The sequence below is a fragment of the Drosophila bipectinata genome, chromosome XL (genome assembly GCF_030179905.1).
Source record: "Drosophila bipectinata strain 14024-0381.07 chromosome XL, DbipHiC1v2, whole genome shotgun sequence".
Lineage (NCBI taxonomy): Eukaryota > Metazoa > Arthropoda > Insecta > Diptera > Drosophilidae > Drosophila > Drosophila bipectinata.
Window position 1 is genome coordinate 24,136,956 of NC_091734.1, and position 15,841 is coordinate 24,152,796.

Genomic DNA, 15,841 nt, shown 5'->3' on the forward strand with positions numbered 1-15,841 from the left:
TTTTTTTCTTCAATATCTAGGATTACCATTTGGTATAACTCGCCGTATAGGATGGAATGATGATGAAAATGATGTTCTACGGAATGAATTTGGAGATTGAAAGAAAGCTTAGCATCTTCCTTCACGAGCAATATGCGAGAATCTTTTATTAAAAAATTACTGCTTGTCAAATCGGTCATCTGTACAAATTGAAGTTACATGGATAATCAACGAAAATTGAATCAACGTAAACAGAATTAATTAAAATTTTAAATTAAAATTAAAATGTTATAAATTTGGAAGCTTATTTTTCTTTTGGTAATGCTTCATAAAAATGGTACATTTAGACTACATATAAGTTAAAAGATAAGATTTATATATCTTAAAAAAAAGAAAATAATTTTGGTAAATGTTTTGAATAAGTACTTACAATTAAGATTTTTACGATTAATTGCTAAACCTACGCGTCGTTCAAACGTCCCTTAATATCATTGGCTGCTGATGTTATGGTTGTAATAGATGTCCATATCTTCGCTGCTTATTGGGCATTCGCTGTTGGTAGTTTTATTTGACGCTGAACTCAGTAAACTAACATATTTGTTGTAAGCTCTTCCCATTCGTTCACAGTATGAAAATGAACAGTTCTGCGTGGTAATGGATCGGGCAAAATTTTATAACTGTTCATTCATTATTTGTGCACTTTCCAAATAGCACAAAGATCGGGTTTATGATCATTATGGGCTTTGGCGAAGAAAAGTTGCAAAAGTTGCTTTCCAGGGTTTTGGCGTTTCGGAGTTCGGAGTATACAGGAGCGACTTCCACTGTTCTTTAGGTCGCTTCCTTGGAAATCAGGCACGTATTGGCTGTTGATGGTCTGATGTTCCGGTGATCGGAAATTGCTTTTGCATAGTTCTTACAATAGTTCCTTATAAAAAATTGCTCTATCTTTGTGCTAAATTGCTCTATCTTTGTGATTAAAAAAGTTTCGGTTATTTTCGATGTTAATATAATTATATTCATTTTCGATTTCGATAATCAAAGGAAAGATCTATTTAGTATATGAAGAAGGGAATCATGCCTGACATTACCACTGTGGAAATAACGACCGCCTTTAACAAATGGGATTCATCGCCATGAATGTTTCTAATATTCTACACAACAAAAAAAGCCATAATCAATCAGCAATGTCGCAGATACTGGTGCGAAAATTCTTTTCAGTCTCACTTACAAAGTAATCAAAAGACCCCGGAACAGCCACACAGCAAAACGGAAACTTTGATGATAACCCTTCAACAAAATATGATGGAGCTTATGCTCAAATATGCTTAAATAAAATTGTCACAATACCTTAATGAAAACCATATTAATGTTTTGCTACTGGTGGAAACGCATCTTACAAACAAATAAAAAATTCAAATAAGAGGCTAAGCAATCTACCGCACAGATCATCCGAAATATAAACATTATACACCACGCAAAATTAAAAATCGTGTGAACTGGTTTTTTCGCAGCGAAAAGATACAACGGAACCTGCGTAGTAAAATTCGAAACTCAGTAATTAACAAAAAAAAATATTGTTGCAACAATTCTATCACATAATTCTCTCGTTCTTACATTGGCTTACACCGGTTTGATATCCTTTACAAAAGCCATCTATGACAAAGGATGTCAACTCTAGTAAATTTGTGGTGGTGGAGCGACGCTTAATAAAGCCATGCTGACAGGGAGAGATAATCGAAGAGCAAAGGTGTTGCAAATGAGGGGTAATTAATTTTTCAAATAACTTTGGAATTGCCGAACTGCCGAACTTTGGAACAACTTAGAGATGCCTCTGTAGTTGGCAGCATCGGACTTTTTCCCTTTTTTACGTAGGGGAATTTTGAATGATTCCTTCCACTTAAGGGCAAAAATCGAGGTTTCCAAGATAAGTTGAAAAGTGCTAGAAGAGGTTTTCACAGAGCCCTGACACAGTACTTTAGCACACAACCTGGTACTCCATCGGGGCCTGGCGAATAAATGGGTTTGACCCTTAGAAGATCAGATCAGAAAATAAGATTTGCTGCTTGAATGTTATATGCGTAAGGCTGATCTGTCAATTGAGGCGGAGGATAAGTTGCTTGAAAAAATTCTGCGAATAGATTGGCAATGGCCTGATCAGAGGTCGCAGAGGAATTTTTAAACGTAAGCAGGGGTGAAAAAAATTATAAAAGTGTTTACAAAATTATAAAACTGTTTTGGATCCTAATAAATTTTATCCGGCAGCGGCGAATATAATTCCTGTAACATTCAGCGTTATGCACGGTAAAATTTGATCGAGCTAGTAGATATCTTGAACAATCAATACTACTGCAAGTTTATTTCATATTTAAGTAAAAGCTTATTTTTAGTATTTTTAAGGTTAGTGAAGCCAAGGAGTATTTGTTAAAGCGGACGGATATTTCCATGGCACACATAAGCCAATAAATGTATTCAAAGTATGGTAAAAATGTTCTAAAGTGACATTTACAATGCATGGCAAAATATCGGACCCACCAAATGTATCAATAAGGCTATTAAGTTAGTGAAAATCAGCTTTACGGAAAAAGCGAATCTTATTTGCCACGCAAAGTATCTTCCGATCGATATCACAAATGATTTCAATTGAAACCTCAAGCGTGGGGTGATATGGATCCTCTGAGGCTAAAAGGGGCAAATCAGTGGAAAGAGTAGAACCATCAGGATTAGACGCAAAACAAAGGTCCAATAGACGACCTGACTTAATTCTAACAAGGTTTATTTGGCCTAGGGCCATGTGAAACATGTGAGACAGTCGTGATGCGTGAAAAGTGATAAAGATGGTAAGTTATTGACATTAGACCACTAAAGTTCTGGAATATTAAAGTAACCCAGAGCTACAAGCTGGTCACAATCGGACACAAGATTAAAAACGTTTTGAATAGGACAAGAACGAAGGGCGAGAGAGGTATACATATATGAACAGTTAAAGATTTACCGGACAGAATGATTTTAATGCAAATAAATTCTAAGTCACCATAAAACTTCGAAGCTAAAGATCTCTGGCTTCAATAAGAAACTTTTCTGTAAAGGCTATAATGTGGGACACAAAGAGAGAACTATCGGAATATAGTTTAGGAAGTTTGCTACGTAGCCCCCTAGTAATCTGATAGGTACGGGTTAGTGACGAAATAAGTTTTTTGAATATTTCTACTTTTTTCTTTACGGTACTCCTGGATTAAAATGTTCTCTAGCAAAAACTGTGTAAACAAATCGTCTTGACCATCACCGCGGGCACACGAATCTTGAAATAAGACGTGTGCCTTATATATTTATGTTCTTATTAAGTTCTGTCACCTTTATATCGGCTTTTGTTATGGCTTTGATGTGAGTCGAGATATCAATCTCTATAGTATTAGGGGCAAGCCGAGAAAAAAATATTTGTTTCGATGGAGGAATCACCTGAAAGGGTTTTGGTGTCGCAGGTACGTAAACTTCAACATGTGTCGGTTCCAATGGTGTGTCGGACTGTGGTTTACACTATTGAGTGACTGTAACGGGGGTTTCGTTCAATTGAAACCTTGGTATCACTCAAAATTTTGCGTCGGAGGACATATTGGACAATTGCTCATTTGCATTGGGAAATTCGGACAGCGAGTTAGTTCCTGCCTTTGGGGGAAGCCAGAGATATGCGTGGCAGCGTTATTTTTGGCTGAGCACGTTTTTACATAGCTAGCAAAGAATGGTAAGCTGGGATGACGAGATTGTCTTATTTCCAGACTTCATTAAGCATACCAGTTGGATTTCCATTATAATACTAAAAATATAAAAAGTTTCAAAAATAATGTACCTCGGACCACTGTTCGAAATATAGCCATGGCGGGAGCTTTAAAAATTGCGATAGGGGTGAGCAAAGGAAAATGCAGAAATTGAAATAAGAAGCAAACCTGAGTTTGGCTTGGAATGAAAATTTAGCAAATTATTAACTCGCCTCTAATTATACCACAGCACACGGATATAGGATATAATCGGCCGATCCGGGCCGTTCCGACTTATATACTGCGTGCAAAGGAAAAAAGGGTATGTGCAAAGTTTCAAGTCGATAGCTTTAAAATTGAGAGACTAGTTCGCGTAGAAACAGACGGACATGCTCGTATCAACTCAGGAGGTGATCCTGATCAAAAATATATATTCTTTATAGGGTCGAAAATGGGTATACTTTATAGGGTCTCTTTCACTGCGTTGAACACTTTTGACCGAAATTATTCTCTCTGCAAATTTTGTTTGATAATTTGTGGTGAAGCTTGAGGCGGGTGTTTCGCCTCTGGGTGATCTTTTTTTTCGGTGTATGGGGTTTTTGGTGTGTGGCCACTCCTAGTGTTCTGGTTCTCTACTAGGTTGCAAAGATATAGTGAATGGCCTAGGTCATTCGTAATTTTAATAACGTAGGCGTAATTTTAAACCGATTTTTAAATTTCCAACGATTTTCAATAGTTATTTGTTGTAGCGTTTACGGATAACATTTTTAACAAAAAGGATAACATTTTTACACTAGAACATATACATTTTTTACATATCAATATTGTCCCATTAATCTTGACTAAAACTTATGAAAATTGTTGGTGTGCTGGGATAATATTTCAAACTTCTAGATATGGTATTGTGCGAGTAAATAAGCGTTCTTCAAACAATTTTTACCAGGGGTGCCCAAGCTCAGCATACGGCCAAGCAAACTCCAATACCAGTACCAATAAAAAATCACCAATAAAACAATGAACACCCTTTTTTTTAATGTCGATGCACTGAAAATTAAAACTATAGTATCATTTACAAGGTGAATGTTAAACTCTAAAAACTCTAACTCTAGAGTTCTAACCGAACTCAATTGAAATCAATTGAACGAAGTAGCATCATTTTTGATACATATCAATATTGTCCCATTAATCTTGAATAAATTGGGACCAATTGTTACTGATAAATTGTTGCTTATGTCAATAACGGCTCTAAGTCTATCTTTAATATTGTCATGTTAGTCCTGAAGAAAAACTGTACCAATTTCATTACAAAACAATAAAGCAAAGCTAACTTGGGGCGGAGCCGAAGTTGATATACCCTTGCAGTTAAAACCGGATATATATCGCAAACATTGGATATAGTTGGCCGATCCTTATGATTACATCATAATAAAACCAATTAATTACAATAAAAAATCTAAAAAAAAGTCCCAAGCTTTTATCTTAAAAAATAAGAAAGTTGATATTTGTACCAAATACCATTTCCGATCGTTCAGTTATATGGCAGCTATAGGATATAGTCGGCCGACCCTAATGAAATTTCGTAGGTCGGATTAACTGACCAAAAATATAATCTGTACCAAGCGACGTAAAGTGAGTTTATTTAAAAACCAAGCTTTCTATCCTCAAAATCACGAAAGTTGGGTCATTTCCGATCGTTCAGTTATATGGCAGCTATAAGATACAGTCGGCCGATCCTTATGAAATTTGGCATGTCGTAATGTGTTGCCAAAAATAGCTCTCATGTCAAATTTGAGGTCTCTAACTCTAAAAACATCAAAGTTATACCATTTCCGATCAATCGGTTATATGGCAGCTATAGGGTATAGTTCGCCGATCCCAGCCGTTCCGACTTATATACTGCGTGCAAAGGAAAAAAGGGTGTGTGCAAAGTTTCAAGACGATAGCTTTGAAACTGAGGGACTAGTTTGCATAGAAACAGACAGACGGACAGACAGACGAACATGCTTGTATCAACTCAGGGGTGATTCTGAACAAGAAGATATATACTTTATAGGGTCGGAGATGTCTCCTTCACTGCGTTGCACACTTTTGACTACAGAAAACTAGAGGAAGACTTTTTAAAAGACTAAGCCGCAGCATACTACAATGCCAAACATTTGCGCTGGGAATCACGTTTAGTGACACCCAAAGGAAGGCAATGGAAGGCAAAAGGAAGTACAATGCAATTATAAATATGAGAAATAAATTATGTTTCCCGGAAAGCACCACATACTGAAAAACAGACCCATGCAAATTCCCAGAACTTCTTGATTTTGAGGTGACAAAAAACATAGCTCGCAATCTAATAAGTGCCAAAGCAGTCTCGGAATTATCACCAGACCACTTGCTTGTACTTCTAACGCTTCTTCAAAGCCCAGAAATATCCAAATACCCCTTTACACTGACATCGCAACAAACGAACCTGGCATAAATACAAAAAGTACTTGAGCACTTCACGTCGAATTCGCCTCAGAGCTTAATATGAATCGGACATCGACTACACTACGAGCGCTCTGTAAGAAGTACTCGGTGCGGAATCTCTTCTTCTCAAGGGAAGGAAGTAGACCTTCCCGAGTAGAGTAAAGTATTTGTAAAAAAATACTACAAATCCAATCAGCAAATCGAACAGCTTTTGGGAGAAAAGTGGCGCACGCGTCGTATCTGGCTAAACAGCAGATCACCAGCTTCATAGCAACGCCTTAAGGAGGCAACCCGATCACACGAGTAGGCTCTTCACCAACTAAAAGAAAATGCACAGCTGAGGTACATCAAAAATCTTTCATCAGCAAGTACAAATTATCCCCTGTACAAAGGAGGGCCCACCCAAAACATAGCCCCCCAATTGAAACAGCCACCCTGATAAGAAACTCTTCGAGAATACTGTAGCGCTATGTTTCTCGACGTATCTTATTCTTTCGATCGAGTTTGGCTTAATGCCTTTGGCAACACCCAGAAGCTACTGGAATAGCAACAGGCTATTCTCAGTGACATGCAACGCATCTACTTCGGGCGACTACATCATCGAAGCTGAAGTTCCACATAGATGCGAACTTGGCCCAGCATCGTTCTACGGTTTGTTAGTGAAAGCAAGTAAATAAATAAAATTTTACTATGGTAGGAAGAGAGGTGACATCCTTTAAGAGAAAAAATCAGAAAGTTATTTAGAACAGAGATGATTAACTTCGTTTTGAGGTTTCCAGACTTAAGTATCGGACGGAACAAAGATATGTATAAGATTTTTTTTTATAAAAAAAAAATTTATATAAACTCGTAAATCCCGATTTTATTCGCAACTTTTTGAGACTACTGTATATAAGTATGTTAATCCACTTTGGCTCTGGGAAACATCGTCTCTCTCTGCGGGACCCAGTGGCACTCTATCGCACCAATTCTCACTTTCCTCCTTTGTTCATCAGCTTATATTTTAAGCAAAGCCCAAATGATGTGTTGCTTTGCGTTGTGTTGCCCAGCGAAAAAAGGTGCTTTTTTTTTAAGTTTCTATCATCTCTTATAAAGTTTGTAAATTTTTATTTTTTTTTTTTTTGTTCGCGGTCTTTCAGAATTTGGAAATGGCTTGTGTATCAATAAGAGCATCAGCTGGCATTCCTGTATACATCATAAAGCTTAGAGGCCCAGACGACCGAGGGGCGTTCGAGACACGATTTGTTAGTATACATTAAGCTATTTGTAATTTGTTTAGCTAGGAGGAGTTAGTAAGGAAATTTAAAATTCTATATTTTAAATTTGAGGGACAGGAAAGAGATGTAGAGACCATTGTAGTTTGAACATAATACCCTAAAAGGGTCACGTCGGGTCAAGCAGCAGCACGGCGTTTAATGTTTATGTTTAAATAATGTTTAAATAATGTTTATATAATTTTTAGTGTAATTATTAGTGTAATGTTTATTTATTAGGCTTACGTTTGTACAAAGGCTTTGTTGATCGCAAGACGACTCTTTCTCGGCCGCTCGACTCAACAAGCTTTCCATAGAGAGTTTTAGCTCGCAGTGTCTAGGTCGGGCCGCCCTCTCCATTACTCGAGAGCTTTTATCGTCATTTATTTACGGCATTGAAAACGCTCAATGACCAAACAGGTCATGCAGTGCATATGTCGAACTACAATAGCTAAGGAACAGAGGACTAAAGTTTCGAGTCCTTCTATTAGGAATGTTAAATTTTAAATTTTTTATATTATACATTGAGAATTATATTGACAGATAAAGTTTATTCTGCTCACAAAACGGAAATCTTGTTAAAGCGCCAGAGCATTTCCTTCTTAATCTTCGATTTTATCCTAGGCTCCAATCTTCTGGTGGGTAACAGGGGTACAGAACCCACCTTCATAATCAAGAACAGAAGGGAAGTACTTGACGTCACTCTTTACTCTGAATCCCTAGCAGACAGGATTGTAAGATGGGGAGTCCTAGAGAAACACTCTTTCTCGGAGCACCGATACATAGAATTAGTGGTCAACATTAAGAACTTTTATCGACTAAGGGTACGCAACCCGAGGAAAGCGAACTGGGAGTTATACAGGAAAAAACTAGAAAGTTCCTTGGAGAAACCTCCAACAAGGGACGTGGTCAATGAGCGTCTCGGATCTCTCCGAACTTGTTTTACGTGGCGTGTTCCACACTGAAGGGATTACGACCACGACACTCGAATATACCCACAAGAGGTATATAGTGCATGGGCACGGATGGTACGCCTACCAGCGCCCCAAACTTGAAGGTATAGCTATGTACATAGCGACCAGTCTGGTACCTTTCAAGTATGTGCTTGCCGGGCAGCAGTGTAGAAGCGAAGTGTATCTATCACCTCTGCTGATCTATGGGTCACAGCACCCGAGTTGTATAACGCAACTCCACGTCGAGTCCGAGGACTCTACCCGCGATATGGGTATCAACCACAGCCACCACGATACTCCCACAAGGGGGCCTACCTCAATGGTAGTGTCTTGGACACACTATCCAACTCGTGGCACCGAAGTTTTTGGGCTCGGGGACCTACCCCTTTAGCTCCGACAAGCTCGGATGGGGGGCCCTGCCATGTTAGTCGCCCCCTACGACAAGCTATGGCGAACGGTGGTTGAATTCTTCGTCGCTAGCCACACGGCATGAGAAGTGGGTCTAAAGACCCCTCCTCCTCCGGAACACCTCCTCGGCCAACTGCTCTAGTCTCCTCATCCTGTCGTCGCTCTTCAGAATCCTTCCAAACGTCCAGGTTCCGCCAACGTGCGCAGACCGAGTCCATCGAGGTCTCGCAAGTCTGCATAGAGGGGGTAGACACATAAAATGTGCTCCCAATCCTCATTAGCATCGCCACATGAGCATGCGGCAGTATCACTAAGAGCTCGTCTATGCAGAACTGCATTGAACGACCCATGCCCTGTCAACAAAAAGCCAGCGCGCATCGAGAATCCAAAGTATGGATTCTTATATACGGACGAAACGTCCGGGATGAATTTGTTGGTCACCCGACCGAGAGAGCCAGCATCATCCCACCTAGTCTGCCAGTCCGACAGTAGGCATCCTTCGATGCGCGCGACTTTCTGCGTCCAGCTCAGACTTGAAATGTCTTCGCCGTAGAGCCAGTCGTTCCCCTCCAACGGGTATCCACGCTTCAACTTGTACTTGATTCCTATTTTCATAGCAACCAGGTGAAGAAGCGGGGCTCCAGCAAGCACCTGCAGTGCCAGGGTTGACACTGTTCGGCATACCGGAAGGCATCCCATAAGGATTAGCCTCTGGCAGGAAAGAAGTAGCCTCCTGGCTACAACTTGCCGCGTCGTAAAGACATACCACACCGAAGCACCAAATAGTGCACAGGGCACCATGAGTCCGGCATATATGGTCCGCCTGGCGCGAGGACTGAATCTCCAGTCGACTCGCAGCACATGCGCCAATGCTCCCATGACTCCGGCCATTCGCTGACGCAGCGATGCGATATGCGCAGTGAAAAACATGCGCTCGCTGACCCTGATGCCAAGGTACCGGCAGCTGCGTACGTATGGGAGATTCGCTCCTGCGGTTCTCACACACGGGGTACGCGCGAGGGACCCCTTCAGCAGCATTATCACCGTCTTGCTGGTGGAAATGGTAACACCGATTTTCCGCGCTAAAAGCGCAGTATGACTGGAGGCGCCGCAACAGGACGTCCATCAGTAGATCCCAAATAAATGGGCCACTAATGGATCCCTGCGGGCAGCCTCTAGTTACTGGAACCGACACAGCTCCAAAACTGCTTCGGATCTCTGCGCTCCTGTCTGAGAAGAAGCTACTGTGGAACGTGGCGGTTAAGAGCCTACTGCGATCCCTAGAAGGTGGTGGTTGAAAAGTTATCGCTTACGCGGATGCTGTCGCAATTGACTTCTCTGGAAAATTTCCCCAGACTCTATGTGACCGCATGACGGACAAACTTAGGGTCCTTTCAACATTGGCAGTTAGGAATGGACTGGGAGTAAACCCGTCCAAAACCGAGCTCGTCCTCTTCACCAGGAAGTACAAAATACCAAACTTAAGGCTTCCAAAACTATCAGGAGAAACACTCTCCCTTATCGGTAGCGCCAAATACCTAGGGATTACGCTAGACAGGAAACTGGACTGGAAGTCAAACACTATGTATATAGCTAACACGGAAACAATCGCGCTCTATACTTGCAGAAAAGCCTTAAATGGGGAATGTCCCCAAAAATAGTAAGATGGCTTTACACAGTCATAAGACCCATCCTTTTCTACGGGGTGGTGGTCTGGTGGCCTGCTCTCACAAACTCCACAATTAAAGAGAAACTTAGACAAACACAAAGGATGGCGGAGGTCTGTATCACAGGCAGCCTACGTACTACACCGGCGGATGCCCTAGACTTCATACACGACCTATAACCGGTAGAGATTTTGGGGGTCAAGATAGCCACGCTATCGGCAATTAGGCTACGCGAGACGGGCATATGGAAATGGACTGACTATGGACATACCAAGCTATATATCTACACCACTGCACGCCAACGGGGGCTACAGACTATTGCGTATCTTTCGATCATCCCACCTTAAAATACAAGGTATCCATTCCAACAAGGGAGGAATGGGCCACACAAATCCCGGGACCAGCCGGTTCCCTCCATATCTACACAGACGGTTCAAAATTGAATGGCCAGGTGGGAGGCGGTTTCCTTTGCGAACGGCTGTGTCTAATTGAGTCCTTCAGACTCCCTGACCACTGTAGTGTGTTCCAAGCAGAATTAGTAGTTATCGGAGAAGCACTCAGATCCCCAGCACTTACTGGCAATCAAGAAACAGTCTGTATCTTCTCAGACAGTCAGGCGGCACTCAAAGCCCTTGACGGATTATTATCCAACTAAAGGACAGTAAATGACTGTCGCAGATCTCTTAACGAGATGGCAGAGCAGTATGACATCCACCTCATATGGGTGCCCGGGCATAGGGACCACGAGGGTAATTGCGTTGCCGACGAACTGGCAAGAGCAGGTACTACCAATCCTCTCCTACCGGAGAAGGAACCAGTAGGTATCCCCTTAGCTACGTGAAGGCTAAAATGCAGGGATCTTTTTGACCGCGCATCACTGAGGAAATGGAGGAAAATCTGAGGAAAATCTCCAAAACTGCAGAAATTCACGCATGATATGACCTATCCGCTCTAGGAAGAGATCAATGATGCTCATCGCCCTTTATAGGCAGGACTGTAGTCTGGCGGTCAAGGCCATTACGGGAAACTGGTTAATAGGAGCACTCGCGGCTAGACTAGCGGTGCCACATTATGACTACTGCAGGAGCTGTGGGGACGTAGAAGAGGAAGAGACAGTCGCACACCTCCTGTGTCAATGCCCTGCGCTGGGGCGCAACCGACTCAAATTCTTGGGGACAGCAATTCTCACGGACCTAACAGACCTCGCGGAGATCGCTCCACGCAGACTCGTATCCTTCATCTGTAAATCTGAATGGGACCGCGAAGCGCCGCAGGAAGGATAGCACACTCTTGGGCACATCAGTAGACAGGAAGGGAGAGGTCCTCTTGTAGGAGGTCCTCCTCTTTTATAACCCAGCGGCTCAAGTGGATGGGGGTGTCAGTCACTGGCCCCTCATCGCCGCCTTAACCTAACCTAACCTAAATTCAAGCTTTCTTCGGATCATTTGGCTATCGTCGCAACGCTAAGTCAAAGACCGCAATGCATGGCCAAAAGGAAATCAAAAGAAGAAGCATTAACCTCAACGCTGTCATCAACCATCCAGACGATCTTTAAGCTGGGGTAGCAGCCTTCAAGGAAAATATATACACTGCTGCGACATCTGCTACCCCGAACCAAAGGCACCTTTCGAATCAGAATAGAAGCAATCTGCTCCCACCAAATCCTCTTTTTCTCATACAGCTTAGAAGAAGAGATATTGTCCATACACAAGGATAGGAGATATTCGTTTCCACAAGGTTTATAAAAGACTGTTAAACCGGCTAAGCGAAGTCTTGACCAAGAACAAGCAAGACCATATAAACCTGATGTTGGAAAATGCAAGCCTGCAATGCAGATGCATCTACAAATTACTTCCTATGTAAACTAACAAGTCGATTTAAGAGACAGGTCATCCCAAAAATTCCTCTCAGAAATCCCGCTGGTGGTTGGTGTAGGTCAAGTCAGAAGAAGGCGGATATTTTTGCTGATAATCTGGAAGACAGGTTTAAGCCGCTCTAACTCTGATGCAAAATCAAATGCTTGTGAAAATACAACTGGACAGACCTTTTCAAATGGCTCTTCCCTGTAAGCCTGCAACCCTGGAAGAATTCAAGGCACTGATCGGAAAGCTTAAAAAGGAAAAAACCACCAGGAGAGGACCTTCTAGACAACAAAACGCTAAAGATTCTTCCCATTAAGGCACTGCTATTTATAGTCATGTTGTTTAACAGCGTACTTAGGCTGAGTCATTACCCAAGTGCATGGAAGAATGCTTTCATCACGATGATACCTAAGCCTGGAAAGCAATCCACTGAATTAGATGCATGCAGACCAATTAGTATCTTACCTGTATTGGGCACTGTAATGATGGAAAGAGTCATACTGAATCGTATCCTTGGACAAGAAAAGGTAAGCAGAGCTATTCCAAAGTGGCATCAAGTGCAGCAAATATGCTTGTCTCAAATTCTCCACATGGCCAAAAGACTGCCCAGGTATTTCCATGCTTGGCTCTGTACTTTGTCACGAGGCCTACTACAAGTACCTCGGTGTGATTTTGGATAGAGGACTTACTTTTCAGAGACACACAACCATGATCAAACAGGCTGTGGTTTCAAAGGCAGCAAGTATGTCCTGGCTATTATCACCAAGAAATAAGCTTTCACTGTCCAGCAAAGTTAGAATATATAAATCTATTCTCTGCCCCATTTGGAAATATGCATTAAAAGTCTACGGCATAGCGTCTAAGTTAAACCTGAAAAAATACGAGTTGAGCAAAGTAAGATTGTCAGACCGATTTGTAATTCTCCCTGGTTCATAAGAACTAGGGATATAGAAAGAGATCTGAAAATCCCAAAGATAGGCGATGTAATTTGTGCACATGCAGAAAAATATCATAAACCCCTTGGCTTTATCCTAACTCAGAAATGGAGACCTACAAAAAGGAGATTAAAACAAGAAAGGAAAGCTAACTTCGGGCGGAGCCGAAGTGTATATACCCTTGCAGTTAAAACCGGATATATATCGCAAACATCGGATATAGTTGGCCGCTCCTTATGGGAATATGAATATATAATCCAATTTATTACAATACAAAATCTAAAAAAAGTCGCAAACTTCTATCTTCAAACATACCAAAGTTGGTATTTCTACCAAATACCATTTCCGATCGTTCAGTTATATGGCAGCTATTAGATATAGTCCTCCGATCGTTATGAAATTTGGTAGGTCGGATAAACTGACCAAAAATATAATCTGTACCAAGTTCCAGCTTTCTTTCTTCAAAAACACGAAAGTTGGGTCATTTCCGATTGTTCAGTTATATGGCAGCTATAGGATATAGTCGGCCGATCCTTACGAAATTTGGCACGTTGTATTATTTTGCCAAAAATAGCTCTCATGTGAAATTTAAACTCTCTAACTCTAAAAACACCAAAGTTATACCATTTCCGATCAATTAGTTATATGGCAGCTATAGGATATAGTCGGCCGATCCGGGCCGTTCCGACTTATATACTGCGTGCAAAGGAAGGGTGTGTGCAAAGTTTCAAGACGATGGCTTTAAAACTGAGAGACTAGTTCGCGTAGAAACAGACAGACAGACAGACAGACAGACGGACAGACGGACATGCTCATATCAACTCAGGAGGTGATCCTGACCAAGAATATATATACTTTATGGGGTCGGAGATGTCTCCTTCACTGCGTTGCACACTTTTGGACAAAATTATAATACCCTCTGCAAGGGTATACAAAATGGCGACGGTTATAACAAAAAATGTACTTCTTCAAGGTATAAGATTTTTGATTTTAATGTTTTAAAAAAAGAGTTTGGAAAATCCCTCATTCACGGACTAGCTTATATCATAATAAATGAGTGGTCAACATTTGGTGTTGATCGGATAAGTGGTTTTTTAGTAATCGTGTCCACCGCAAAGGTAATTTCGAAAAATCAAGATTCTGAGATAATCGCGTTTAAAGTTTTACGTTCGTTCAAGTTTTATGTGCAGGTAGTGCGCTATAAATAGCTACAACTACGGTTCTAAAGCATAGTATTGAGTTGACGAAAATCCGCTGTTGAAATTCTGATAGCGATTTTGCACTTTATTCGGCTGCCGAGGTAGTGTGACCAAAATAATGAAGAAATAAGGTAATACTGAACAGCTGTTGTTTGTAAACAAAAAACCAATAAGCAAAAATGAATTCAAATCAATTGGATGTTGGTGTTTTGTTTATGTATTTTGCCGCTAAGGAGCTGATTAAGAAAAAGAAAAATGGGTCAAAATCAAAATCAAAATCAATCACAAATCATTTCAATGCCATTTTATGGAATTAAAATGCCCCTTGTGGGTCAAATCCCATATTATGGGCTTCGTCTTGACCGCAGAAATTAATTTTAATTTGTCCTGGCGCGTCGAAATTTTTTCGGGCCTACTATTTTTTTGTTTGGTCAATTGACCCTCCATGTCACACCTATAGAAATAAATTGAAATATTTATTTTAACTCCCCGAGAGCAGCTGTTTATTTTTTTTGATCCGGCAACACCATTTAAATCGATAACAAAAATTTTCGTCAACTCAGTACCCGCAAAATCTAGAAGGCAAAAATTTCTTCTTCTTTCCTTTTTTACACCGTTCTTATACCCTTATATATATATATATTTTATACCCTTATATAGGACTATATCCTATAGCTGCCATATAACTGATTGATCGAAAATGGTATAACTTTGACGTTTTTAGAGTTAGAGAGTTCAAATTCGACATGAGGCAAAACATTACGACATGCCAAATTTCATAAGGATCGGCCGACTATATCCTATAGCTGCCATATAACTGAACGATCGGAAATGACCCAACTTTCGTGTTTTTGAAGATAGAAAGCTGGAACTAGGTACAGATTATATTTAGGAATTATATAATATAATTATGTATAATTATTATATTATACAGATTATATTTAAGGTGGAATTTAGTACAGATTCTATTTTTGGTTAGTTGATCCAACCTACCAAATTTCATTAGGATCGGCCGACTATATCCTATAGCTGCCATATAACTGAACGATCGGAAATGACCCAACTTTTGTGTTTTTTGAAGATAGAAGTTTGGGACATTTTTAGGTTTTGTATTATAAGAAATTGGGTTATATTATCATATTCTTATAAGGATCGGCCAACTATATCCGATGTTCGCGATATATATCTGGTTTTAACTGCAAGGGTATATAAACTTCGGCTCCGCCCGAAGTTAGCTTTTCTTCCTTGTTTTTATATGGAGTTTGACAGCTGTCACTCGTTGGACAGCGGATTTTCGTCAACTCAGTACTATGCTTTATGCTCCGATCGTTATGAATTTTTGTGGAAGTATTCTTAACGGTATATACTTAAAG

At 40.6% G+C, this 15,841-nt stretch overlaps 1 pseudogene; it reads left to right on the forward strand.

Annotated features, from left to right (window-relative positions):
* Positions 1-15,841, forward strand: part of LOC108125308 (uncharacterized) — a 162,351-nt pseudogene that overhangs the window by 2,470 nt on the left and 144,040 nt on the right.